The sequence below is a fragment of the Sciurus vulgaris genome (assembly GCF_902686455.1).
Source record: "Sciurus vulgaris genome assembly, chromosome: 11".
Lineage (NCBI taxonomy): Eukaryota > Metazoa > Chordata > Mammalia > Rodentia > Sciuridae > Sciurus > Sciurus vulgaris.
The window spans coordinates 52621195-52647343 of NC_136472.1; the positions used below are offsets into that span (position 1 = coordinate 52621195).

Sequence of the window (26149 nt, forward strand, 5' to 3'; positions counted from 1 at the left end):
CCACTCTTGTTTTTCCTTCCCCCTGCACCCTTCCCAGCCCCTGCTGAGATGAGAAAGACCCTGCTGGAGTGGGAGGAGAGACTCTGCCTATGTGTTGTGTTTTCTTGATGCAAAAATTGCTACTCCTTATGCCTGTCGCTGCCCATACCCCAGAGCAGTGAAGGTGACTCCACTTCACAGAACTCCTGGGGAACTTCCCCCTCCTAGGCCCACGTTAGGAGAAACAACTGCAGGCTGTGTGTGTGTGTGTGTGTGTGTGTGTGTGTGTGTGTGTGTGAGAGAGAGAGAGAGAGAGAGAGAGAGAGAGAGAGAGAGAAACAGAAGGAACAGGGGGCGGGCGGGAGGGAGCAATCCTTGCACTTTGGCTGCGCAGCATCCCAGCCCCACAGGGGAGACACAAGGAGTCTGCAGAATTCCCTGCCACAGGTGTTCAGGTGGGAGATGGCTCCACAGGCTCCACCAATCAGAGGGACCACCAGGGCTGTGAGCCAGGAACCTGGTTGGAGTGCATTTCAGCCAAGACCTGAAGACATACAAAAAGATGTCCCAGGCTTTGCTAAGTATGGTGGGAACCCAAGATGCAGAGGTTCACAGTTGGTGTCTGGGTAAACGCAAGAGAGCACTGCAGGCGGAGAGTACTGCAGGCCTGACACAGGCCTGAGAAAGTTCTAGCAAGGGAGTGTGGCTATTGGCAGAGAAAGTGAGATTGATTGAGAGGTGCCCTCCTTCCCAGCAGCAGTCAAGGGACAAGCTCTCCAGGCCTCTGAAACTGCCACGGGAATGTTGGCCCAAGGGAGCACATTGAAACAAAGCAGAGTTCGGCTATCTTATTCCCAGGGTTTGTGGGTTCAAAATCAGCATTATTATTATTATTATTATTATTATTATTATTATTTTTCAGATGTAGGCTCCCTACAAGAGAAAGAGCTGGTCCAGAAAAGTGGTGGGTCCTCAGAAGCAAGCTACACCTGAACTTCAGGCTGCTGAAGGGGCCTCCAACTACTGGTGACCTTAAGGCTGAGGTCAATCGTCCAGAGGGAGGAACTGCAGGAGGCAGCCTCAGCAACGCTGGGGACTCTGAGGAAGTGTGAGGGAACTCTGGTGACGACTGCTTTCACGTCTGGCCCACACCGTGAGCGCACGCACCAGGCCTGAGACTCCTGTTCTCTGACCATTTCTTCTGCAAGTCCCAGGCCTGGAGTTCAGAGTGACCCAAGGGTGAAGGAGGAACAGAGACAGGGAGAAGAGACCCATCATACATACCCCCACCCCTGACAAGGCCGACCCTGAAGCTGGCCTTGGAAAGAGAGGGGAGAAGACTTCTCTCTAAATCAAATGCAGAACTGGAATGAATACAGAAGTTACAGAATTGCAGTTACAGAATTAAATCTTTTTGGCAATTCCAGGGATATAAAATATTACCCAACAGAGTGTCCTCTCTGAGTTTTCATTTGGGGGCAGGAGAAAAACTGCATTGAGAGGAAGATGGAACTGCACTTGGCCAAAGTCCACAGTGTACTGGGAGCCAGGAGGAGCCGTTCCTGTGGGTGGCAGAGGCAGCAGAAAGCTTGCCTGGTGTCCAGGAGCAGCAGGGGCAGTTATGCCAGTGACTGTGGCCAGACTGCCAGTGGGAAGCATTAGTACAGGCCATGGCGGCAACCTTTCATTAGGGACAGCTGCGGGGTCCTCAGCAGAGGGCTCTGGGGCTCAGCGTTGGGTGAGTCCTGGCTCTCCCAGCCTTCCCGACTGCCTGCCCATTCCTAAGCCATACTTTGGCAGGAGTTGATTCCTGTTTTGTGTGGTCAGAGTCCCTGACTGACACTCTCCTTCTCCCCTGGTCCTTCAAACCAGTTGATAAAGCCAGGCTCAAGTCCCCAGCAACCCAGGCAAGTGCCCAAGAATCATCCCTGCTTATTTCCAGCTGGAGACTCTGGATCCCTTCTCCGGCCCTCGGTGCATAATGATTATGGACACGGGCTCTGAAGGCAGAGCACCTGCAGTCATATCCTGGCTCCTCACAGCCTGGCCATGGGGCCTTGGGAAAAGGATGTCCCCTCACTGGTAAGATGGATACAACCAAGCCCTGAAGGATAATGTCAGGATTAGAAAGGATTATCACATTTGAAGCTCAGAGTACATTACTTGGCACCTAGTAATAAATAATATTCACTAGTAACAGTCATGGTGATAGTATCCCCGTGGAACAGAAGTAATGGTAATACAGGTTGAGCCTCCTGAGGCCCAAAATCTAAAATCTGAAATGCTCCAAAATCTGAAACTTTCAGAGCACTGACATGACAATACAAGCAGAAAATTCTACACCATGAAACTTTGTTGCATGCACAAAATTATTTAAAGTATTGTCTAACATTACCTCCAGGCTGTGTATGCGTATATGAAACCTAAGTGAATTTCATTTTTAGACCTGGGTTCCATCCCTAAAATATCTCATATATAGGCAAATATTCCCAAATCTGAAAAGTCTGAAATCCCGAACATTTCTGGTCCCAAACCATTTTGAATAAGGCTCCACAGTCTGGAGTAGTAGTTCTAGAAGTAGAAATCAGCTCTGATTTTCCCACTGAAATTCCCTTGTTATCTTTACATTTAAATAAAAACTGTCTTGAAAGAGGAATAACAGGGATCTATGGCTGAGATCATGTTTTTGTCTCTTAAGGGAGGAATGTATGCCTGAACTCTCCTTCAGCTGGCCCTGGAGTAATTGAAAAACAAAGAAAAGACAGGTGTTCCCTATTGACAATGTGGGAACAGGGCCACCTGCTGACACTCTCAGGGTGACACTGAGAGAATGAATTCTCTTCTTCCTTCCAGGTCACGTTTCATAATGGCCACCTCCACCTTTGCATCCCCTGACAGTGAGGTGGGGCATGGAGAGGTGGGGCCAACCTGTGGGTCACCAAGACCTGTGATGGTAAGGTTCAGGACATTTGTTCCATGCACCCCCCACATCCTCTGATATTCAGCTGCCCACAAAACTAAGGCTGGTTTTTCTGGATGGGGTTCCTCCCAACAGCAATCTCAGCAGGTCATCAGTTAAAGATCCAGAATTATGTGTGGGTGAGGCAGACAGGTGAGGCAGCTCCACCCATTTGCTCGATAAGAAAAGGCAGGATGAGGACAGCTGGCCCAAGAGGCAGGGACAGACCTCTGCAGCCACTGCTTCCTGGAGTTGAGATTCTCCCTCCAGCTCTACCCGCAGCCCCCTGTCCCTGAGCGGTTCCTGCAGGGCAAAGGTGTGTGGGTCCCCACCGGGGCTGTCTCCTACCACTGGGACCTCTCACCCTCTACCAACATTTTCTCTGTGCACAGGGACTTGTCAGCACCTCTCTTAACAAGATGTGTGGTTTCCGCATCACTAACAACAGACCACAGGCTTTTGTTTTCTCAGCCGGCACCCTCTCTTCTGTTTCACTCGTGCTGAGTTTGTTGACAGGCCGTGAAAGAAGCATATCTAACAAGGCTGGAAGAGTTTATGCTAGAATGGCTTGGGGTGGGCACGTGGCAAAGCCCGGACGTTTCTGATAATCTGAAACATGGTGTAGGAGAGAGACTGGAGACCAGCACATGGTTTCAGCTCTGGGCCCTTGGGCAAATTTATGTACCTCTGTGGGTCCTGGTTTCCCCATCTGACCATGGCAGAGTCTATCTCTGGTAGACTCTAGTTCTATGAAATCCACATTGGCTTAGGATACTGTATTTTGGTTTGAATTATGACCTGGATAAAAATTCGAATGCCAATTTGATATTTCTTTTATGGAGAAATGAACATCGTTCACAAGATAATCATCAGTTCAATTTGAACCAGGAATTAATAGGAAGAAGAAAACAAACATTTCCAAACTCACTTCAATAAAATTGTGTCTATACAACTTGAACCTTACATAACTGCAAACACTAAATACTAAAGGTCTATTAGCTGAGGCAAAAAGCCCAAGATCCCATAATTTTAAATAATTATAGTAGAAAGGCTAGAAGCTTCCATAGAATTAGTAGGAGAGAGACCACTTCTTGTGGAAAACTTAAGAAAGTTGAAGGTGGAGTTCTGGGGGCTTCCCACTATGAAATTCAGATCTTAAAAAAACAAAGGTGGCCCCAGATTAGAGTGGAGATGGGATACCTTCCCCAACCTTTCTAAGAGCCTGTTACGTGGCCTGGCCCTTTTAGGCCCAGCCCCCACTAGGGCCATAGCGCTGACATCAGCTCTGGGTCTCTGTAGCCAGCAGCCCAGGGAGCTGGACTTGCTAGATCAATGAAAACATCAACTGTGCCAGACGTGTCTGCCCCACTCCAAGCCTACTGTGGAGCCAGGGGTTCAGGCCTGGAGCTGGACCATCTGTCATTAGGCACTGCTGTTAATTGCTGTGCTAATGAACAAGATTTGAATCAGAGGCACGAATGCACATGCAGATTTAGCTACGACTCTGCATTACTGTTTCCTGCCCCTTTCCAACCTGGCATGGTCTCCAGGAGGCAAAAGTAAAGGTGGCCATCACCACATGGGCATAGACAGTGCACAGCACAATGGTAGATGCCGGGGGTAGCAAAGGCTGAGAATTTCTCAGCCAGGTGCTCGTTCCTCCAGTTGTCTATCTAGATAGACAGACAGATACTCGCTTTGTGGTGGATGCTGTGTCGAATGTCAGGGCTCCAGAGATGGCAACAACATGGTCCCTGCCCTCAGGGGACTTTAGCCTACCAGACGAGATGGACAGGTGGATAAATATGACACACACAGTGTGACAAGCACCAGGAGAGAGGTCGGGTTCCAGGCTACAGAACGAGGATGAAAGGCATCTAATCAGTCCTCGGTGTCCAGAAGTCTTCCCAGAGGATGGGGGAAGGCGTGAGCCTTTAACATTTAGTTAAAGAGCCAGAAAAGTTCACAGGGAAAGAAATGGAGCAGGGTGTTAGGGACAGAGGACACCTGGAGGTGAGAGAGGACATCAGCTTCTGGGGGAGCCCAGGAAGTTGGATATGGTGGGGCTCAGGTGTCAGGGGAGTGAAAGGGAAGGATGCAGGTGCACAGAGTGGGGATACTGGAGAGAGAGGTGGGGTGCAGTTGGGTTAGAGCCCTGAAGACCAATTGTTCCTCAAGCCCTGATCAAGCTCTTGCAATGTGCAAGGGATAGCCTTAGGTCCATGTGGGGCCCCTGCCCACAAGGAACTGCAGGAGGTGGCCCAGCGTGGTTCAGAAGAAATGTCAACCAACTGGTTAGAGAAGGACCCATTTTGGAGGAAGCCAGCATGGGCCTCTGACCTCAAGCAGCTTGGACAGGTAAAGCAGGGTCACCAGCCAGGGGCTTTGCATGTGTTGACTCCTCAGATTAATGAGAACATGGCCTAGTCCCATTTTCCAGGTGAAGAAACTGAGGCCAGGGAGTTGACAGAGTTTGAAGGAAGGGATGAGGCTTAGCTAGGGTGCAGAGCTAGTATGCCTGACCTTAGAGCCAAGCCCTATTTATTATACCAATCTGCTTCCCCAGGACTTCCTGGCAGAGGGGACAATGTAAGCAAGTGTGTGGAAGGGTGTGTGGAAGGCACGCTGGAGCTCCTGGGACCTAGGTGTGGGGTGATGGTCCTCAGAGCAACACAGGCGTCATCTTTGGAGTCTAACAGCCTGGGGACAAGTGACTCAACTCTCCCTTGACATCACTTTTCTCACTGGAAAATGACACCTAACCTGGGCTTTCTATGGATAACATTAAAATTGAGAGAGAGAGTCAGAGTCGAGCGCTTAGGAGAGAGCCTCACACCTTTGAGTCCTCAAGCATGGATAACATCAGTTTCTATCGACAGTTATCATAGTACCAAAAATAAGCAAAACCTCAGAGGTAGGTTGGACCAGTCAATGTACTTGGAGGATGCTGAGTGCCAGGCGGGTACATGACCTTGATCTTGTCAACGATGGGGAATTGTGGTACAAGTGTTTCAGCACAGTTGCAATAAAAACTTGGACAGAGTGTTTTCTCTTCTACAAAATTACACAGCAACTCCCTTATTCAGAAAATTCATGATCTTCCTCTGCCTAGGAAACTACCCCCTGTGATGAGAGGTAATTTCAATGCCTGCAAATGCTGGCCATGAGGGGTGAGAGGGACTGTCAAAAGTCTAGGCACATGCCACAGGAGGCTGAGAAGGGCTCATGGGCTCCTCCAGAGTCAGGGCAACTCTGCATAACCCAGCTGGTGAGGAAGGCAAGATGTTGGAGCCACTACTGCTGGCCCCTTCCTACTCGCTCTGAGAGCCTCTGTGTGAGGTGGCATCCTCTAAACCATTTATCACCAAATCACAATCCTCTGGAGGCCATACTCCTGTAACCATAGAAACAGGTGCTCTCTGGACTACTTCTCTCTTTATTTAAAAGAATGAGGTGGTGGGTCCCCTTCACCAGTGATGGGTGTGGAGACAGTGGAGGGAGGGGGAGGCCTTTGTGAGGGTTCTGCTGTGGCTTCTTTTGTACCCTGCGCCACACCTCTTGCTGCTCTACAGAAGGGGTGCTGTGTGGTAGCATCCAAGCTGCACAGCATCCCTGAGCAGGGGAGAGGGATCTGGCATATATCTAAGCCCCAGCACATCCTTGAGGTCCTCACCCTCCAGTGACCCCTCTGAGAAGTAGGCCTTATCCTACAGGGACATGTGGCCCGAAGAGGGCAAATGGCTGTCTAAGCCATGCAGTGACTAAGCTGGTCTGCTAGAGTCTACAACTCAAAGCAGGGGGTGAGAGAGAGAAAAGCTGGCCACAGTGCTTCATAAAAATGATCAGATGATGGTAGCCAAAGAGGAGAGAAGGATCCAGATGACCTCTGGTCCAAAGCGAAGGGGAGGGACAGGTCTGGGTCTGCATCTTTACTGAACTTTACTTGGGCAAGTTCCTTATCCTTTCTATCCTGGCTTCCTCAGCAGAAGGCCTACTCGCACAGTGGCAGCAAAGAGCAGAGATAATGGGTTAAAGTCCCTGGCCTTTAATAAGTGTTCACTGCTATGGTTCTCGGTTATTGCAGAGTAGAGGTAGGAAAGAAGGCTCCTCAAACAGGCCCATTAGTATGTAAGATAAGCCAAGCATGGGGTGTGAGGACCCTCTTCCCTGAGAACTGGCCCTGGGAAGCTGTCCTTCATGGGAAGCTCTTGTGTATTTATCTAATTTCATCCTCCCCATCACCTGGTGAGGCCAGCATTATTCTCATAGGACACAGGCAGGGAAGCTGAGACTCAGAGACCAAATGGCCTGTCACCAGTCAGCCAGCTCCTGCTGTGGGTGGACTCGGGCTCCTCCTTTTCAGAGCTCAGCTTCCTGCTGCTTCCACTCACAGTGGCCAGGGACGGAACAGGCCGGTAGGCCTACAGTCTCCAGAAAGACTCTGTCTCTACCCTCAGTCTTCTCAGTCCCCTCTCAGAGGGTCACAGTCACTCTTCTGAGCTCACTGGCCATTCGGTATGAGGGACCAACCTGAGGACTTTGCTGGGACCCAGGGAGAGGCTGGACACGGCTTGGAGCCCATCATGCCTCCCTGCCTTGTCACCATATGGTTGTAGGACCCAGACTCATTTGCGGGCACTGAATGCGCCAGCCAGCCAGGCGTATGGAGCTTTGAAGGGACTCTATGGCTGGTCTTCCATCCGCTTCATGGAGGCACTGCCACAGCTCAGGGAGAGGGCCAGGGGAGCTGTAAAATCCCCATTTGCCACAATTAGCAGATGAATAATGAAATGGCAGAGGCAGCACCAGAGGCCTCTGCTCTCCAGGGGCCTACACCTCTGCCTCCTCTGAGTATCAGCTTGGGACATAAACCAGAAGAGCACCTGGTACCCAGAGGCAGCTGGAGCCCCAACCCTGGGCTTTTGATTGGAGAAACACCTTTTCCTCTTCCTCCACCCTGAAATCCTGGCTGTCTTTGATGTGACTGAGGAGCTCAGGGCCATGTGAGAGGCCTTTGCTCAATTTCTAGAGGAAGGGTAGAGAGTGGGGCCCTAAAGAATGAGAGGAGGAGGAAGGGAAGGGGACACAGCATTTGCAAAGACCCTGGGGCAGGAAGGAGCTGTCTGCACAAAAAAGCAGGCAGTTCACTCTGTGGGTGGAACTGAGTAAGGCACGGAATCAGGGAGGGGCTTGATGGTGGGACAGCGATAAACAGGTGGTCCCCACAGGCTATGGGGTATCTTTTGCCACTGAGCTGGCATGGTGTCTTCCCTTCTGCTCTGGCATGTCCTTTAATACTTTTCTAGATGTCAGCAGCATATTAAAATTCCTCTGTAGGTAGCTGTACTTGCCTGAAAATGAACTGGTGTCAACTCTTGGGCCATAGTCTGGTAAATGCCCGTGTGTGTTTGTTTATGGGCACATCACACATAAGAGGATTAGTAGTAGCCTAGCCTTCCAGGGGTCCCTGAGGCCAGGGGCTGGAGGAGTGTGGAGAAGAACCGAATTCTGGGCATCCTGCCAGGAAACCCCCTGCCTCCTTTGGTCCAGCCAAGAAAGGACCCCAAGGCCCTGAAGCCCAAAGAGAAGAGGAAAGAAAGTCTCAGCCAGACAGAACAAGTGATTCTCTCAAAATGCTTCTGTCCTGCTTGGTTAATCAAATCTGCTTTATGTAGCACAAAATAAACACAACCCTAATTAGCAGGTTTGTGCTGCCGCTGGATTATCAAAAGCACATTACAGACTCCAGCCTTAGCATCCCCAGAGAAAGCCCAGCGCCCTGAGAGGCCCAGGTGGTGTGTGTGGAATTGCAACTCCTCTGGTGTCCAGGCGGCTTGTCTCATTCCTCCAAGGAGCTGTTTGGAAGGGGACATTCTCCACTGGGTCTGATCCTCCCCTTGTCAGCAAACGGTCACACCCAAGCTGAGTCCAGTTGAATGGGAGGGGAGGAGTAGGTGCTGCCTGGGTGTGCAGGCCAGATCACCTGCTAAGGCAGGGGTCATCAGGGCAAGCCTTTGTGAATGCCAGGAGTGGAAAGGACATTTATTATTCTCTGTTCTGGAGGCTGCAAGTCCCAGATCATGGAGCTGGTGTGGCGGGGTTCTGGTGAGGGCCCTCTTCTGGCTAGCAGATGCTTCTTCTCACTGCATTCTCACATGGTGAGAAAAGGTGAGAGAGCTCTGTGGGGCCCTTTTTAAGAGCACGTATCCCATTCACCAGGACTCCACTCTTATGTCCTAGTCACCTCCTCGAAGGTCCCACCTCCTAACACCATCACGTTGGGCACCAGGATCTGGACAGATGGATTTGGGGTGATGCAAACATCCAGTCCATTGCAATCATTACCATTAACCGAAGCCAGTACTTGTGCTTTGCACAACGAATACAGGGATAAATAAGTCAGCCGTGACTTCTGCTTTCATCCACTTTACCACTTATCAGGAGGGAGGATTGTTAAAATACTAATAAATGTTTGTTGAATATTCCAATAAATGAATGACCTATGTGGTTATTTAATTACAGCTGTGAAGGAGAAGCCCATCAAAGGGCAGGGGATGGTGTATAGCTGAGGACATTGATGGACACAGCCCTGACTGTAAGATAGACCATGAGTTAAGGGGTAGTGCTGTGCAGGCTGGAGGGACAGGGTGACCACAGAACAGAGCCACTGGGTTAACCAGGGTGTTGGCTGCTCAGAGGAGCTTTCCCAGCTGAGCACTAATAACCCCAGGAGAGTCAAGTGAGCAGAGGTGGCAGTGGACTGGAGAGGTGGGTGCTGTGATAAGTGCATGCTAACAGCTGGGTGGAAGGGTGTGAGAGTCAGAAGCAAGAGACCGTCACTGAGGTTGCCTGTGAGCCCCATGAGAGCATGTGCAGGGGGCGGGTGGAGGAGGGAGGAGCAGGAGGCGGGTAGGTGGAGTGAGAGGGCGCACCCCTGCAGGGCCTTGAGGCTTGGGAGTCTGGCCTTTCTGTTGGACCACAGGAAGCCAGAAGTGGGTACCTGACCCTGCCTCCCAGGGCTTCAGGTGATCTTTTGTGCCACATCTCTGTCTTGGTGTTCTTTCACAGAGTGCCTGTGTCCCCTAGCACCCCCCTGCTGGCCCAAGCACTTGGCCCAAGCACCCAGATTGTACCATAGGGGAAACAGGAAACTTCATGAGGAACCAATGATATAAACGTTATGAAGTTATTTTCAAGGCTTTCAGCCTCTGGCTTGTCCAGCCTCTACTTCACACGATGCCGAGAACATACACATCTGGCAGAACGTTCACGTGAAACTCTAAAAGAAAAATGAGTCATAGAAACTGGAAAGTTAAGTTCTTAAATGTCCTCTGTGTTCTGAAATGGCAGGGATTTGAAATTTCTTCTTTTTTTTTAATGTTTGTATTTTCTAAAATATTTAAAAGATGGAATCATGTTCATTATTAGGAAAAAATGCAGTTAAAAATAAAATGATGGAAAAGGAAAAGAGAGACAAACCCAATGCCTGTTGAGGAAGAGCAAGGAGAAGCAACAGTTCCTTCTCAGGCATGGAATGCATCAACCTGCAACTCCCATCTTACAGATGAGGAAACAGAGGCCTGGAGATGCATGATGCTCAGAATAATGCCTGCTTCCATTTCCTCCATGGTGCTGAGTGCTTCATAAATTCTATCAACTCTTCTCTGTACTAGTCATCTGAGGTTAGGAGCATCACTACCATCACCCCACAGAGGAAGAGACCAAAGCTCACAGTAACAGCACCTGGCCAGAATCACATGGCTAGTCATGCACAGAGCAGGTATCCAAACCCCAAAATCTATGCTCCTAAAGACTGGGTTTTTTTCTTAACTTTACAAAGTGTAAGCTTAGTTGGGAAGGAGAATCTGGGTTTCCAAGCTCCCAGGCATCTAACACCATTTTAAAGCAGAGCGTGGATGAGGAGAATTCAGCTCCGAGGCCCTAGACCTCTTCCTCTCAGTCCCTCCTGGGCCCAGCACATAACCTTGGCTGTGGCCATGTCCTGTGCTCTGACTTATAAATCCTAAGCTTCTTCCTCATAGGAGAGACAGCTGCTGTGAGCAGGAACTTTCCAGACAACATGGAGCAGGTGGACTGGCCTGGGAGGTAGCCTACTACCCAGCATCCCGTCCTCTGAGATTCCCTCTGAGGTGGTAAAAACAGAATTGTTTGGGGGAGCACATCCTGGGGTTAAGTGTCAAACCCAGCTTCTAGTATCGATGATGAGAAAGCTGGTGAGTGACTGACCCAGAGCTGCAGGGCAAGTGGACTCTGCTCACTTTGGCAGTTTCTAGGCTGTGTGGAATGGGGCTGCAGCTGAGGGGTTCTGGTGGCCCAAAGGGAGAACTAGGCTCCGGAGTTGAAAGATACTTCACCTAAGATGTCTATAGAAACGAAGCCAGGGGAAAGCAAAGAGCTGCTAAGGGTCTGCTGAGAAGATGTCAGCGAAGCCCAAGGTGAATAAACTGTTCTGGCACTGAGGACACCAGTGCCACTCTGCACTGGACAATGGGGAAATCGAGAGCTCCCTGCTACAGACACTCAGAGGACAAGCTCAAGACACACTGGAGCAGGCAAAGCATCTCGAGGAGGCAGAAGAGCCCCCTGGCCTGTGCCAGCAGCTTGGTGCCAATCTCAGCATGTTTTAAAGAAAACATGCCAGCCAGGCTGAAATGGTGGGGCAGGGTCGCGTAGGTGTGCCTGGTACCACAGATGGAGTGGCTCCAAGCAACAGATATTATCATCTTGCCATATATTCTGGAGTCTAGAAGTTCAATACCAACTCAAGGGCAGGGTCATGCTCCCTGAGACAGGGGAAACCCTTCCCTCGCCTCTTCCTAGCTTCAGTGACAGCCAGCAGTCCTCCGCCCTCCTTGGCCTGCGGCTGCACGGCCCCTTCTCTGCTTGTCACGTGTGCTGTCCTCCCTGTGTCTCTCTTCCTCATAAGGGCCCCTGTGGCATGGGTTAGGGTCCACCCTACTCCCATGCAACCTCATCATAGCTAATTACATCTGCAGTGACCCTGTGTCTGAAGTACAAAGGTTAGGAAATCAACATATCCTTTGGGGGGCACCATTCCACCGGTATCAGTTGGCCAACCAAAGAAACAAAAATAATGGGAGAATCAGAGTTGGAGAAACAAAGACAATGTGCCAAGTGTCACTGTGCTCCATCTGTGGGCTCCACAGGGACGGGGATCATGGTTTTCTTACCACTGGGGCTCCCAGGCAGCACCCTAGCCGGGAACACCAGTGCATCCCCTCCACGGAGACACCCCATTGTTGAGGCTCAGTGACAGCAGCATGGAAGCCACACAGGGTGCCACCACTGTGGGGTATGATGGGAGAACCTCCCTGGGTGGCACCGGACCCTGCTCCACACTTTCCACACAATCAGCCATGACTGCACTCCTGTCTCGTTCCACTGGCTCTTTGACACCTGTGGTTATTCTCAACCTTGGTTGAAAATAACACACCCTGAATATAAAAACTGTGAACAACACTGGGATGGATAGAGACGTGAGATACCATGAAACAAGTCAGAGATGATGACAGCTTTGCTGCTGCAGCAGCAGAACCAAGTTGCACCCTTTCTATAAAAGTGCCTGCTTATCACACTCGTCACGTGTGGTCTGTAAAAGTAGCTACAGGAATCACACGGCTCTGATCCACCCGCCCCCAGCCTGGGTCTCCATGTGAGTAGAATCACGTATGGCCCTTTCTGGGCTGTTCATTTATCAACCCGGCTTCTGCCCCTTCCTCACAGCATCACCCACACTGTCGCCGTGGTACCCGTGTGTGGTTCCTGCAGAAAGGAACGGCACTTGTCAAGCTGACTGGAGCCTGGTGGAGCTCCTGCAAGGAGCTGCACGGGACGTGGGGTCCCGAGCCAGGCACATAACTGAAAAACACTTTCCAGCGCTGGCCAGGAGAAGGCCTAGGTATTTCCAAACATTAGTTTGATGGCAAAGGTCAAAACACAAAAGTGGCTTCTACCTATCTCTTGAGTTACCCAGCAATTCAAATCAGTCAGTCTACCTCATTCTAATTAATCGAGCTTTCACTCTAAGAACCTAAATAAAGTGTGAATGCAGAACAGTTACCTGGTGACTTGAGCCTACTGCCAAGCTGAGAATCTTCTTTTTCCCTTCTCTCCTCTCCTACCCTCCCTCCATGAAACCTCCCTCTCTGGCTCCCAGCCATTTGAGCACTTGGCAGGTGGCCCCTTCATAGCACTGACCTGTTCTTCCTACCTTCCTTGTTCTCCCTTCCGGGAGACCCAGTCCCAGCTTCGAATTGAACCCCAGCCACTCAGTGGCTTCCACGGGAAGGAAGCTGCCAGCTATGGATTTCATTGACAGCTAATGCAAGAAAAGGCTGCTTTCTCTGGAGACACACTCAGAGAAGCCTGGGAACTGCCACCCTCCCAGTGGCCCCTAGCTCTCAGCCATTGACCAGATGTCCCCACCTACCCTTGGGAAGGGCACTTGGGGTCCCGGCAGAAACTTTTGGGGAGGGAGCTTCTCAGGGAGCAGAGTGGTTTCCCAGTGCAAAGGGAAACAGAGTTTGTCTATTTTCTTTGGAGTCTGTCCAGGCGACACAATGTCAAAGACTGGGCCGGGGTACAAAAGGCATTATGCAGGGACCCCAGAGGGCAGTGTGCACAATTCTGGCCACAGATCCCAGAATGTGTTGTTACTGGCCGTGTCCACTCCTATTTGGCAAGCAGTCTTTGGACAGGACTTTGTTTTTCAGTCTGGGCTTAATGTGCAAAGTACCCTGGGTCAAAAGGGAAACCTTGTGTCTGGCCAGATGGCAGGGCCTTGGGAGGGAAGGGCTGCACTGTTCTGCAGGGTCCCCAAAGAGGTGAGGTCCAGTGGAGTCACTGCCAGGGAACCAGGACCTGGGAGATAAGGGCAATGGTTCCCTGGCTCTGGCCCTTCCCTCTGGCACCAGGTCCTGGGCCTGAGCAGAAGGCTGAGGAGCCTGGCAGAGACACTGTGATTACTGCTGGGTGAGAGCTAAACAGCGTCTGCTCCCGGAGTCTTTTCTGGTGAACCAGAAAGCTCACAGGACACAGCTGTGCTTCTCAACCTGGCCTTCCTCCCGGGCTGGCCCGCCTGCTCCAAGCCCCACAGGCCTTCTTCACTCTTTAAAAAATAACAGCAGCTTTATTGATGCATAATTCTCAAACAATTCACCTCAAGTGTATACTGTAAAAGTCTTTAGGTATTTGCAGAGCTGTGAAACCATCACTACTCTGAATTCTAGAATTTTTTCACCCCCCTCCAAAATCTGCACCACACGCAACCCTGTTCTCCTCACTGCTCCCCAACCCTGGGCAGCCGCTGACCTACATCTGTTCCCGCAGATGGACCTGTTCTGTACATCTCACGTGAGCCTCCTGGGGTCCAGTTTGGGCATTCTGGGCTTTGCCTGCTGTAGGCCATGGTGCAGAGTCGGTACCGGCGCAGTGAATGAGAAGGCAGGTCTGACACCTTTGAATGCTCTCTCATCTTTTCTTCGTGTTTCCCTGGGTCTCCTGGTTATTCTCTCTAATCATAAGACCAACAAAGCCTACAGACCTGGAGGTAAAGACAGGTTTCGTCAGGTCCTGGCTGTATGACAATGACGTGCTCCTTTGGTGCAGATCAAGATCAATCCACGAAGCCTATCACCTAGCCAGATGGGTGTGTGGACCCCATTGTCGGCACAAAGCTCTGAGTGACTGAATGTCAGAAAACTCCAGCCCCCTTGAGCTTCTTATGCTGCTAACTCCAAGCCCTCCCCCAACCCTCATCTCTCCTCCACGGTGTCCTCAGTTTGTGCGCCTGTTACGTGACTGCCAACCATAACTCAAGAGATGCCACCATGAAAAGCCAGAGGGGAGCTGACTACCTCCCAGGATTACTGGGGGGAAAAAAAAAAAAAAAAAAAAGATCAGCCTCTGACTGGGCAAATGGCCACACAAAACGTGCTGGCACTGCCACAACACACAAGGCTTGTACATGACCAGGGATGGTCCTGGGTGAAAAGCTACCCCTTCCTTGTTATTTCTGACAGCCTAATTAACCTCCTCTCCCCTAATTCCTCACCTGTACAATTTGGGAAAAAACAATTACAACCTTGTGATGTGTGTTAGGATTACCTGACACAAGGACCCGGCAGATGGTAAGCAATAAATTGCAACCACTGTGATTAATATTATCACGGCCATAATTCTTATTGGCTGTTATCAGATAGGAGAACAAGGCTCCAGTGAGGAGCACAGGTTCCTGCCTAGGTTTCAGACCAGCTCCATTGCCTGTCTGTGCCTCAGTTTCCTCATGTTTAAAAAAGCATAAAAGTAATACCAAACTCATTCTGTAACTGAGCTCATGCACATAATATGCTTAGAACTGTGATCGGAATATCAAGCTATAGATTTGTTACAATTATCTCCTGAGAAGATTCTTCTGGTACCCTTTGTAGATCAACAACCACTCCTGGGCATTTTTCTATCACTTTCTCCCCTGTATGCCTGTGTTGGTCTCTGTTTTTCATTTCAAAGATCCTTCTAATATTGTTCCAACTTGCAAAACAGTCTCTGGCTTTATAGCCCCATCTAAAAATCTGTTTACACCTACAAAATTTGAAGAATTGAGTGCTTAATTCATGTAGCTCAGGGGTAAAGTGTTTGCCTAGCATGGGCAAAGCCTTGGGTTCAATTCTCAACATTTAGCGGAGGAAAAGTTAAAAACCAAAACCATTTGATAGTTCTTCCTGGAAAATGTGTATGCAGGGCAAGAAAGACCCCAGGAATGAGAAAAGACCTCCAAACACATTCTCCAGGCTGGGCTGCTGGCTGCAAGACCTAGCTCATAACATTTCTTCCTAGCTGGATGTTTGGGGCCCAATTAAAGAAATTCCAGCAAATGTCGGGGGCTTGACTGCCCAGTGCAAAAAAATAAAATTCTATTTTCTTCTTAGAGTTTTAGGGGAGTGATTCTGAGGCTTTCAGGGGTGGGGGTGGGAAACACTGATGAAATCTAAAGAACCAGCAAGGAGGAGGTGGGGCAGCCGATTATCTTCTCATCTCGCCTGTGTCTGCTGATTGCATTATCATTTGTCGCAGCTCCTGCCTTTGCCTAAGAAAAGCATCTAGTGATACTGAGTTGAATAAATATCCCAACCATCAGCGCTGGGAATACAGCCCGATTCAGCCAAATCTCAAACGCATTTGCATCTAATCCCTTCATAATCCTTTCTGTGGAATGGTGTAAAAGCTGAGCAAGACGTTCCATCCTCCCCTGGGGACACAGGACACGGATCCACCTGCCCAAACTCGGTGATGTAATTATCCGAGGGCAGGTGCCTTCTCTGAGTGCTGGAAGCCCCAGAACTCACACTAACAACAAAGTTCCTGTTCAGGATGATTTTGTGCAGTAGCATACACATGCACACATGCAAATGGATGGCCGGAGACCGAATCTCAGGAGAGTGGCCCACTCGAAAGAGACTTTATGGGATGTCTCACTCATTCCTTCACTAAGAGCAGAACAAAGAACAGACCTGTCCTAATATCTGTCCTATTTCTTTATGTGCTTCCTCATTTATTAAGCATTTATTCCCCTTCATTTCTTATTTTTTGAGGACTCAGTGAGAAACACAACCCTGAAATGTTGTAGAAAAGTAGTAATTTTGCCTCGATCCCTTCCTTCCCACGCTCCCTGGCTACATAATGATTTTGCTTTATTAGTGTTCCCCTGAAACACGTAGGGATCCACAGTCAACCTACCAAATGTTGTGAAAACTGAGAAGGGCTCCCTGTGTAAGGCTCAAACTGTACCCGCCCCTGTGTAGGGGACGGGACTTTGGAGGTCTTATTCATTTGTCCATTTACTCAACAAATTGAGCCAGGCATTGTTACAGGCATTTGGAGATTCAGTGTGAATAAAACATTGAAAGAGACAGATCGTAACAAATCATTTCATTCATAAACATTTAATTAAAATTCTGACAAGTGACACAAAAGGCAGACAGGTGGCTGTTGGAGTTGATAACAGGAGGCTTAACAGAGCCTGGAGTGGGGTGGCCAGGGAAGGCCTCCCTGAGGAAAGCACACTGATGCTCAGATAGGACGGATGATTAGGGACTTGCCCAGCAATGTGAATCCACCAGACTGGGAGTGAGGGCTGGGGAGACCAGCCCAGGGAGAGGGCAACATGTGCAAAGGCCCTGGGGAGAGAGGTGCCTGCCATATTTGAGGAACCTGAGAGCGAGAAGTCCCAGAGATTGGTTTTGTGCTTGTACTAAGTTGTTTTTGTTTAGGACAGGACAAGAGTCAGCAGCCCCAAAGCTCTGGGGAAGAAGGACCACTGGGGTGAGTAGCCAATGAGTCAGCCTATGCATCCTCACCCTGACCCCACCCTATGGATCAGACCAGGGTAGGAATTGCAGACTCCAGAGGAATCAATGGGATAGGCTTAGGAAGAGAACTCTGAACCCCTGAGGCTGAGCAAGGCTGGTCTCTGCAATAGCCCCACCAGCTGTGCTTAGTAAAATGCCTTCCTCCCTAGTCAAAGAATCCACTGCTGCTTTTGTTATGAAAAGAAATGTACTCCTTATCTCATCAAGGACCAATCTTCCAGAGCCAACTGAAAGTTCGGAAGATGGCATGTCCCTTGGTCAGGCTTCCTGTCATTATTGATCCTCCTCCCTTGGGTATTTTGTATACTGATTAAGAGTTTGGGTTTTGGAGTTTGAATACCTGAGTTTGAATCCTGACATTGCCATTTACTAGCTGTGTGACCTTAGGCAAATCTCTTTACCTCTCTGTGTCCTGATTTATAAAAGAAGGATAACAATGTACTCACTGATAAAGGTTATAAAGATTCAATGAGATCATAAAATACACATAAGGACACAGAGTTGGAAACCCTCAATAAATGTAAGCTTGATGATGGAGACGATGGTGCTTTCATTACTATCAGCAGCAGCACAGCCATGTGGTACCCATCTGCAATGTCGCAGAAACTGAGCTGAGCATTTCACATGCTTTACCGTGAATGCTCCCACAAGTTTGGTATAATGATACCCGTTTTCTAAATGAGGAAGCAGGCTCTAAGGAATTTAGTGACACAGCTATTTAGTTACAGAGTGAAGATTCAAACCCAGGCTCCCAAAGCAGTCCACCCTCCAGGTTTCCATACCAAATTAGCCACTTCTCAGCAACATCCTGTAAAATCCTGTTAATTACGACAAATGAGGATGAGGTTGGCATGCACTACCTGTTCATTGATTTGCAGATTTTTAATATCATTCCTTGCCCCAGGAGAACTCTCCAGGGGACCATCATTACCGTACAGTTCTTTGGGGAAAATGAAACAACAGCTGGCCCTGCCAATCACCATGGCAACACTCCTGTAACTACTCGATTCGTGTCAACAGAAAACATTTATATATACATATATGTTCTATATTTGCACTTAACTGTGATATTATACTTTGACTTGCTGATGACACCAGTTGGGGATCAGGTAGAGGAATTTTCAATCGGCTCCAAAATCTCCCCCCCCCCCTTGGATATTTCCAAGACCCAAGTAAGCTGGGTATAGGTAGGGATTGAAAGAACACTCAAACTCTGGCCCCATGTACTTCACTCTAGCAGCAGGGCAGGCCCTGTGTTTAGACAAGGCAGGCCCTGCGGGCATCAATCAAGCATACTGGGGCCTGTGCTGTGAAAAGCTTGGTTTAGTACTCACTGGCGCCATCTTGAAATTCTTCATAGTTTTTGAACAATGGGGAGACACTTGGTGCATTTGCTTCCCATATGCCATTTTCTCTTTCTTTTCTCCTTCCTCCTAGACTGACCAACAGACTGAATTCTAGTTCAAGACCTCCAGTATTTCAAACTTAATGTTCTTGCAGCCATGGCAATGTCTCCAGAACTGAACCTCTCTGACCCCTGCAAGCAATGGTTGCTCTAGACTGCACGCCTGACAGGAGCCAGGCAACACACTCGATAGGAACTGATTGTTTCTAATAAGGGAGATGGGTAGGTATGATCAATCTCATTTTGCAGGTGTGGATGATGAGAGATTCAGTGACTTGCTGAAGGTCCACAGCACATCAGACACAAACTGGAAGAACCTTCTCTCTTGACCTCCCCCAAGCCTCTGCTGCTCACTCTGCCTAGGCTGTTGCTGTGCCTGACTCTGTCATGTGGGGCAGACCAGCTGTAAGAGCTGGGAGCTTGGGCCCCTCTAAGTCACATGCCTAGAGTTTCTAGCTCCTTTCACCTCTTCCAGATTTGGACAAAACCCTCTCCAGCATGGTGTAGGTACTGGCCTGAGAGGCTGCTAACAGGACAAGGTGATATAAGCCTCAAGTGAAGAGGAGGAGGAGTTAAATCTGCATCAGGAAAACTTTGCCCTCTGGGAAGTAGGAACTGAGCAGGAGCTGGGAGCATGCATTCCCTTCCCTTCCTCTCTCATGGTCTACCTCATGACAGTCCTTGTGACTTATCCAACCAAGTCCCACATGCTAAGCTGAGAGATCTTGGGCAGTGACCTGCTCCGTGCCTCTGTGGGTGTTTGTAAAATAGTAGTCACTGAGGAAGCACACCACTCAGAATTACTTCCCCTCCTTTTTTTTCCCTTATTCCCCTTGTGTCTCAGCTTTGCTGCCATGGGTTTGTGCCCTATCAGTGAAACATCTACCCAGATTTTTGCGCCAGTTTCTATTTCCTGTCCTAAGACACTTACAGGAAGAAAAGCTTCCCACTCAGCCTAGGGTATAGGAAAACTTCAGAAAGTTCAGAAGCAGAAATCAGCTATCAATGGTTCTCTGCTCTCCACACCTGTAGGAATGACCTCTACCTGAGACAGACATTCTGCTGAATAGTACCATCTTCCTTTCTGGGTTCCCATTCATTCTATCTATGTGGCCCTAGTCTTTCAGGAATGCCACCCCACCCTAAATCATGGTTAATTGATTCACTGGACCCAAGCTAAACCCAATCACTTCCTCCCTTCTTTGAGATTATTTAATTTGGTACTAAGTGATTGAGTCTCTTCTCTTTGCACATCTCTCCCAAAGTTACACCCCCAGCATCTACAGTGCTAAGAAAGAAATCTTGGGAGTGATCAGTGTCCATACTTTCTGCCACATAGATAAAACTGATTTTCAGAATGAGAGATGAATTCTACCAACATGTACAGGGAAACAGGTAGGGCTACAGAGAGAGCCCTAAGGACACCCCTAATGTAGCTTTCTGTGCTCTGAAACTCAACTACTCTTCTACCTCCTTGAGGTTTAGTCATTCTGTGTGCTCAAGCAGTATCCTTCTGTTGAATGTTCCGCCTTCTGTTGAATGTCCCTTGTTGCCTAATTCTGTTCTGTGCTTCTATCATTTGCAACCCCAGGAAACCCATTTGAACCTATCAAGGGGAGCTAAAATAGGGGAGGGGGAAGAGGCTTCATTTGGAGCACAATAGACCCAGGTTAGAATCTTGAACTTCATCACTTTTATTTAGGGAACACAGGCAAGTAATTAAACCTTTCTATGCTTCACATTTCTTATCTGAGAAATCTGAGGAATTGGACTATCTTTTGAATCAGGTGTGAGACCATGTGCATAATATGCCTTGCAGAGGACTCATGCTGTTCCCTTTCCCTGTCTTACATGTTAGTTGGAGGGACTACCTGTAAAAGCAGGCTTTGTTTTGATCCCACACTCCATTTGGTTGAGTCAGAGCCCTGTTAGTCACTCATAACTGTCTCCATATCCAGCATTTTGGATGGAGAAAATACCTAGCATTCTTCCCCAGAAATCAAAGATCTGTAAACTCTTGTCCCTGAAGCATAGCTCACAGATAATATAGCTCCATCTTGCATGTTGGAATGCTTTGAAAATATTCAAGGAGGGTCACTAAACTTGGACTCAAATATGTTTAATGAAAGGAAACTCACTTCCTCACAAATCAGCCTATTACATTATTATCTAACTCTGACATGAATAAAGAATTTAGTTCACCTCCTCCATCAGGTTTGGAATCTTTGACAGACAGGGAAGTCCAGATTTCTATAAGTTAGAAGGATTGAAACCTTGAAAACTTTTATATGCCACCAATGGAAGTTTAGAAGATATCTTTTTAAAAGACATTACATGGATTATATGATAAAATCATGTTTAATTTTGTAAGAAACCATCAAATTATATTTCAAAGTGGCTGCCATTTTGCATTCCCACCAGCAATGAATGAGTTCTTGTTCCATATCCTTGTCAGCATTTGGTGGTATCAGTCTTCTTGATCCTGACCAATATAGCAGGTATGTATAGTGGTTTCTCATTGTCATTTTGATTGGCATTGCCCTAATGATAGATGATGTGAAACATCTCTTCATATGCTTATTGCCTTATATTCTTTGGTGAGATGTTGGTTTAAGATCTTAGGTCCATTCTTAAATTGGGTGGTTTATTTTCTTATTGTTGAGTTTCAGGAGTTCTTTTTTGTATTTTGGATAACAGACCTTTGTTGGAAAAGTCTCTTTCAAATATTTTTTTCCAATCTGAATATCTTCATTCTTTTACCACTATCTTTTGCAAAATAGAAATGTTTAATTTCTAGCAACTGTCCACATGAATGTGTATAGCAACTTTATTCATAATTGCAAAACTTGGAAGTAATCAAAATGTTCTTCAGTAGGTGATTGAATAAGTAAACTATGGTACATTAAGACAATAAAATGTTTTTCAGTACTAAAAAGAAATCAGACATCAAACCATGACAAGACATGGAGGAAACTTTAAATGCATATCACTAAGTGAATAAAGCCAATCTGAAAAAGCTACATACTATATATGATTGGAATTATATGACATTCTGGAAAAGGCTGAACCACCAGAGATTAGTGGATGCTGAGTTGGATGGGGTGATGGTAGTGAATAGACAGAACATTTTGTCTGATATTCTAATGGTGGATACATGTCATTTTAATGTGTTCACACCCATAGAATTCACAATACCAAGAGGAAACCCCAACATAAAACACAGACTTTGCGCAGTTGTTACGATTTAGATATGAGACCATGTAAGAAAGTTTAGAGGTAAAATGAGTTTAGAGGTTATGAGGGTCTTAACCTAATCCATGCATGACTTCACTGATAGGATTAACTGAATGGTAACCATAGGCAGATAGGTTGTAGCTGGAGGAGGTGGGTCACTGCAGTTGTGCCTTTAGGGTCTATATTTTGTCTGTGGTGAGAAGAGCTCTCTCTGCTTCCTGATTGTTGTGTCCTGAGCTGCTTCTCTCTGCCACAAGTTTCCACCATGATGTTGTGGCTCACTTGGGCACAGAGTAATGTAACCAACTATCTGTGGACTGAGATTTCTGGAACCATGAGCCAAAATAAACCTTTCCTCCTCTAACTGTTCTTGTCAGATATTTTGGTCGCAGTAGCAAAACAGCTGACTAAAGCAGTGATCATGATGTGTCAATGTAGGCACATCAATTTTAACAAATGTATTACTCTAGTGGCAGCCGTTGATAATGGAGGAGACAACGTAAGTGTGATGGTAAGGGCTAGATTGGGTATTTTCACACTTTCCTCTCAATTTGAGAAGACATTATAAAATTCACTTTAACAAGTTTACAAGGTTAGCATGCATAGTATATGCATAATATGTTGCACCCACACATTCTGATCATGAGATCAGGATCATTTTGGAGAGTAAAAAGAAAAATTTTCAACACTCTTGAAATCCAGAGGTAAAGGCTCTGCCCACCCCCCTGAATTTGGGTGGGCTTTCAATCTACTTTGACCAGTGGAACGTTGCTGAAGTGACACTGTGCCAGTTTCCAGAGCCAGCCTTGTGCTGCTGGCGGCTTTCTGTTGTCTGGTATTTGGAACGACTCTGGGATCACTGGCTTTCAAACTCACCACACCATGGCAGCAACACGCAAGTGCTCCAGCCAATAGTCCCCGGGGACCCCGGCCTTCGGGCTGCCCCTGCAGCCAAGGCAACTTACAGGAGAGTGAAACCATCTCCACCCCTCACACTAGCTCATTGGCTGTTGAATTCTACAAGTGGCCATAGTCAATGCCACGTGGAAAAGAAGAATGGCTCAGCTGAGCAGCCTGAATTCCTGACCCCCCACATTGTAAATTATAATAAAAGGGTGGATGTTTTAGGCTACTAAATTTGGGCATGATTTGTTAGGTAGTAAGAGGTAATTGGAACAATCATTACCCAATCCCACCGATGAGGAAATGGAGGCAGAGTAAGGTCAAAGACTTGCCTAGACAGCTGGGCAATGAGTGGGACTGGAACCCAACACTCCTCATGCTTAGTCCTATTTTTTTTACCTCATCTTGATGATGCTATGAGAACCTATAACCATCAACGATAAAGAGCCCTTCCTATTGATTTTTGCTAACATAATACTGTCTAGCACCTTTCGCGGCCTGGTATCGGTAGAGTTCTTTAGTTCTGTTCTAAGTGCTTTGAGTCCATTTAATTCTTTCAGCAAATCTACAAGGTAAGGGTTATTATAAACTTAAATTTATAAATAGGAAAACTGACACAGGCTGATTAAACAATTTGTCCAAGGTCATGTAACTAAAGAGGAGAAGAGCAGGGATTTGAACCCAGATATTTTGGCTCCTGAGACCACATGCTTAACAACTGGGGCATATTGTCATTCAAATAAATCATCTCTGCTCAGAGATGATTTGAACTCATGCCCATTATGTGTGGCCCAGTGCCACAAGTGGCTTCCCCCATGAATTCTTAAGTTTGAAAAGGTCCCAGAAGCCTCTAAGAGACTTGGAACCCACCAATTGTTTACTTACAACATGGAGCAAAGCTAAAAAGTATATAAATGCCGGGTGAAGGCTGGCATCTTTTTTGTCTGTCTGAAATCCTAACAGAGAACCAGGGCCACCCAACGAATGCCACAATTAATTTCCCAGTGCGCAATATTGCCTGTGGGGAGAGGAGGCTCCGGCTCATTTCTTATTCATGAAGTCACACTGCCAAGCTTCATTTGCATGAAGTAATTTCTGCTGCTGCTACTCCACCATAAAATAAATCCATTTCTCCTACAGGATCTGGTCTTTTTACACCAAGAGAGATGAGTAAGCAATATATGCTGTAGGAACACACCCTTTGGACCATTTTAATAAGAAACATGTCTAAGGCTAACAATAAGGGATCTTATAGGAATGTAAAATTTCTGGGTCTCTAAGTACTCAAATGCAACACTGTCTTAAAATCTGTTTTGGGGCTGTGCTCTGCATTTCTTTCTGCTTGGCCAAACACTGGGATTTTACAACCAGTGGAGTTGTGGAGCTATGCTACTGCACCCATTGTCCAGGAAAAAAAGAAGAGGAAGAAGTAGAAGGAAGGTGGGTCAATTGCCTGCCATATCCTGATTAGAGGAGTTGCTAGAAGTGTAGCTGAGCCCTTTAGTTAGGCAGCAGCGTGGTCCTATGAAGATGTCCACACCTTTGTCACTGGAACTTGTGACTATATTACTGTACATGCAAAAGGGACCTTGCCAATGTAGTGATATTAAGTACCTTGAGATGGGGAGAGAACCTGGGTTATCCAGCTGAGCCCAACCTGGTCATGTGCGTCCTTAAAAGAGGAGGAACTGCTGAAGGTAGCCAGCTCTCCCTGTCGTATGTATCTGACTTAACAACTCCAAACAGAATCTCTACCTTTGCCCTGATGTGGGGTTATCACAGTTGAAAGATGCTAACTAGTTCCTTTAAACAACAACAACAACAACAAAAACAAAAACTCCTAGGAGAAACCATTAATCATCATTACTGAAGCCTCTGGTTCACTTCAGTCTTGGAATCCTGGCCTTCTATTTATAGTGCCTTCAAAGAGGTTCCACGTCATTAATTGCTCACTGTGTAGGCCAATTAGATGAGGTTAGCACTCCTGGATAAATCACCCTCCCCAGGTGGCAAAGGCAGCTGGGCCTGCCTAAGGTGCTGGCTCTTCCCTCTAAGAAGTGGGGACCTAAAGGAGCGTGAGCAGGTCAGCCGGCTATGTGACTTACATGAGATGAATGGACAGATGTTGACTGTGGATTTATTTCAACAAATCAGACTTGAACATGATGAGAGGTTAAATTAATGGCTTAACCATCACACCTTGTTACTAAGTGAGGGCAAACCTTTCGGGGAAAGCTACTTTAATAGCACAGCTGTCGACCTAGTGAATTAAACCTTGTGGAACAAAGCATTTTACATTTTTGTGATGTGATATTCAACACATTTGCTGAACCTTGCTTCTTGAGAGCAAGGACCTGAGCTTTTCACCTGGGGAACATAGCAGACAGTAGCAGCTCAGTAAGTATCTGAGTGATGGAATTCATGTATGAGTGGATGATGAATAGGAAGACAGATGGACAGGCAGTAAGAGAAATGAAAGAATATAATGGGATAAGTATGGGGATGACCAGGTAGAAGTAAATGTTTGCTGAATCATAAATGAGTGAATTTGTGAATGTTTAAAAGTAAAGCTCCAATATATTTCAGAGGTGTTCAGGGACAGGAATTAAATATTTTTTGAATACCTTCTGTATTGCAACACTTTTGGTACCAGGGATTGAACCCAGTGGTGCTTAACCAGTGAGCCACATCCCCAGCACTTTTTAATATTTTATTTAGAGACAGGGTCTTCTGAATTGCTTTAGGACCTTACTAAATTACTGAGGCTGGCTCTGAACTCGAAATCTTCCTGCCTCAGCCTCTGGAGTCACTTGGGATTACAGGCACGTGCCACCTCAAGTGGCTATACTGCATCACTTTGTGCATGTACTCTCATTTGGATCTAATTGCATCTCCCTGGTGTTGGCTTGATCATTCTGTTTGTAGGAAGAGACACTGAGTCACAGAGAAGTTAAGCCAAAAAAAAAGCAAGGATTCAAACCTAAGCCCACCAATTTCCTAGAACCTGTGACCTCTCACTTTTAGGAATCAATTTCTTGGTTTTGTAGAAGAGAAAATCGGGGAAGGGAGGAGAACACTGATTCAATCATATCAGTGGGTCCATGTGTAATAAGCTCAGGGGCACTGTCTGATCTATTGTCCCCATCTCTAGAGGAGTCACATGGCAAGTGAGACTGACCTAGAGAGACTCAGTCATCAGGGTGACATAGAGAGTGTTCAGAGCCTGACTCAGGAACCAGACTAGGACCATGGTAAAATGTG

General features: G+C 47.4%; 1 protein-coding gene and 1 long non-coding RNA gene across 2 annotated transcripts in view; one reads left to right on the forward strand and one right to left on the reverse strand.

Annotated features, from left to right (window-relative positions):
* NAV2 (neuron navigator 2) overlaps nucleotides 1-26149 on the reverse strand; it is a 693848-nt gene that overhangs the window by 527117 nt on the left and 140582 nt on the right. The window lies entirely within an intron of this gene.
* On the forward strand, nucleotides 1908-25836 carry LOC306638661. The gene is made up of 3 exons (XR_013757515.1): nucleotides 1908-4497; nucleotides 9461-9533; nucleotides 18784-25836. It is a non-coding gene; the product is annotated as an uncharacterized lncRNA (long non-coding RNA).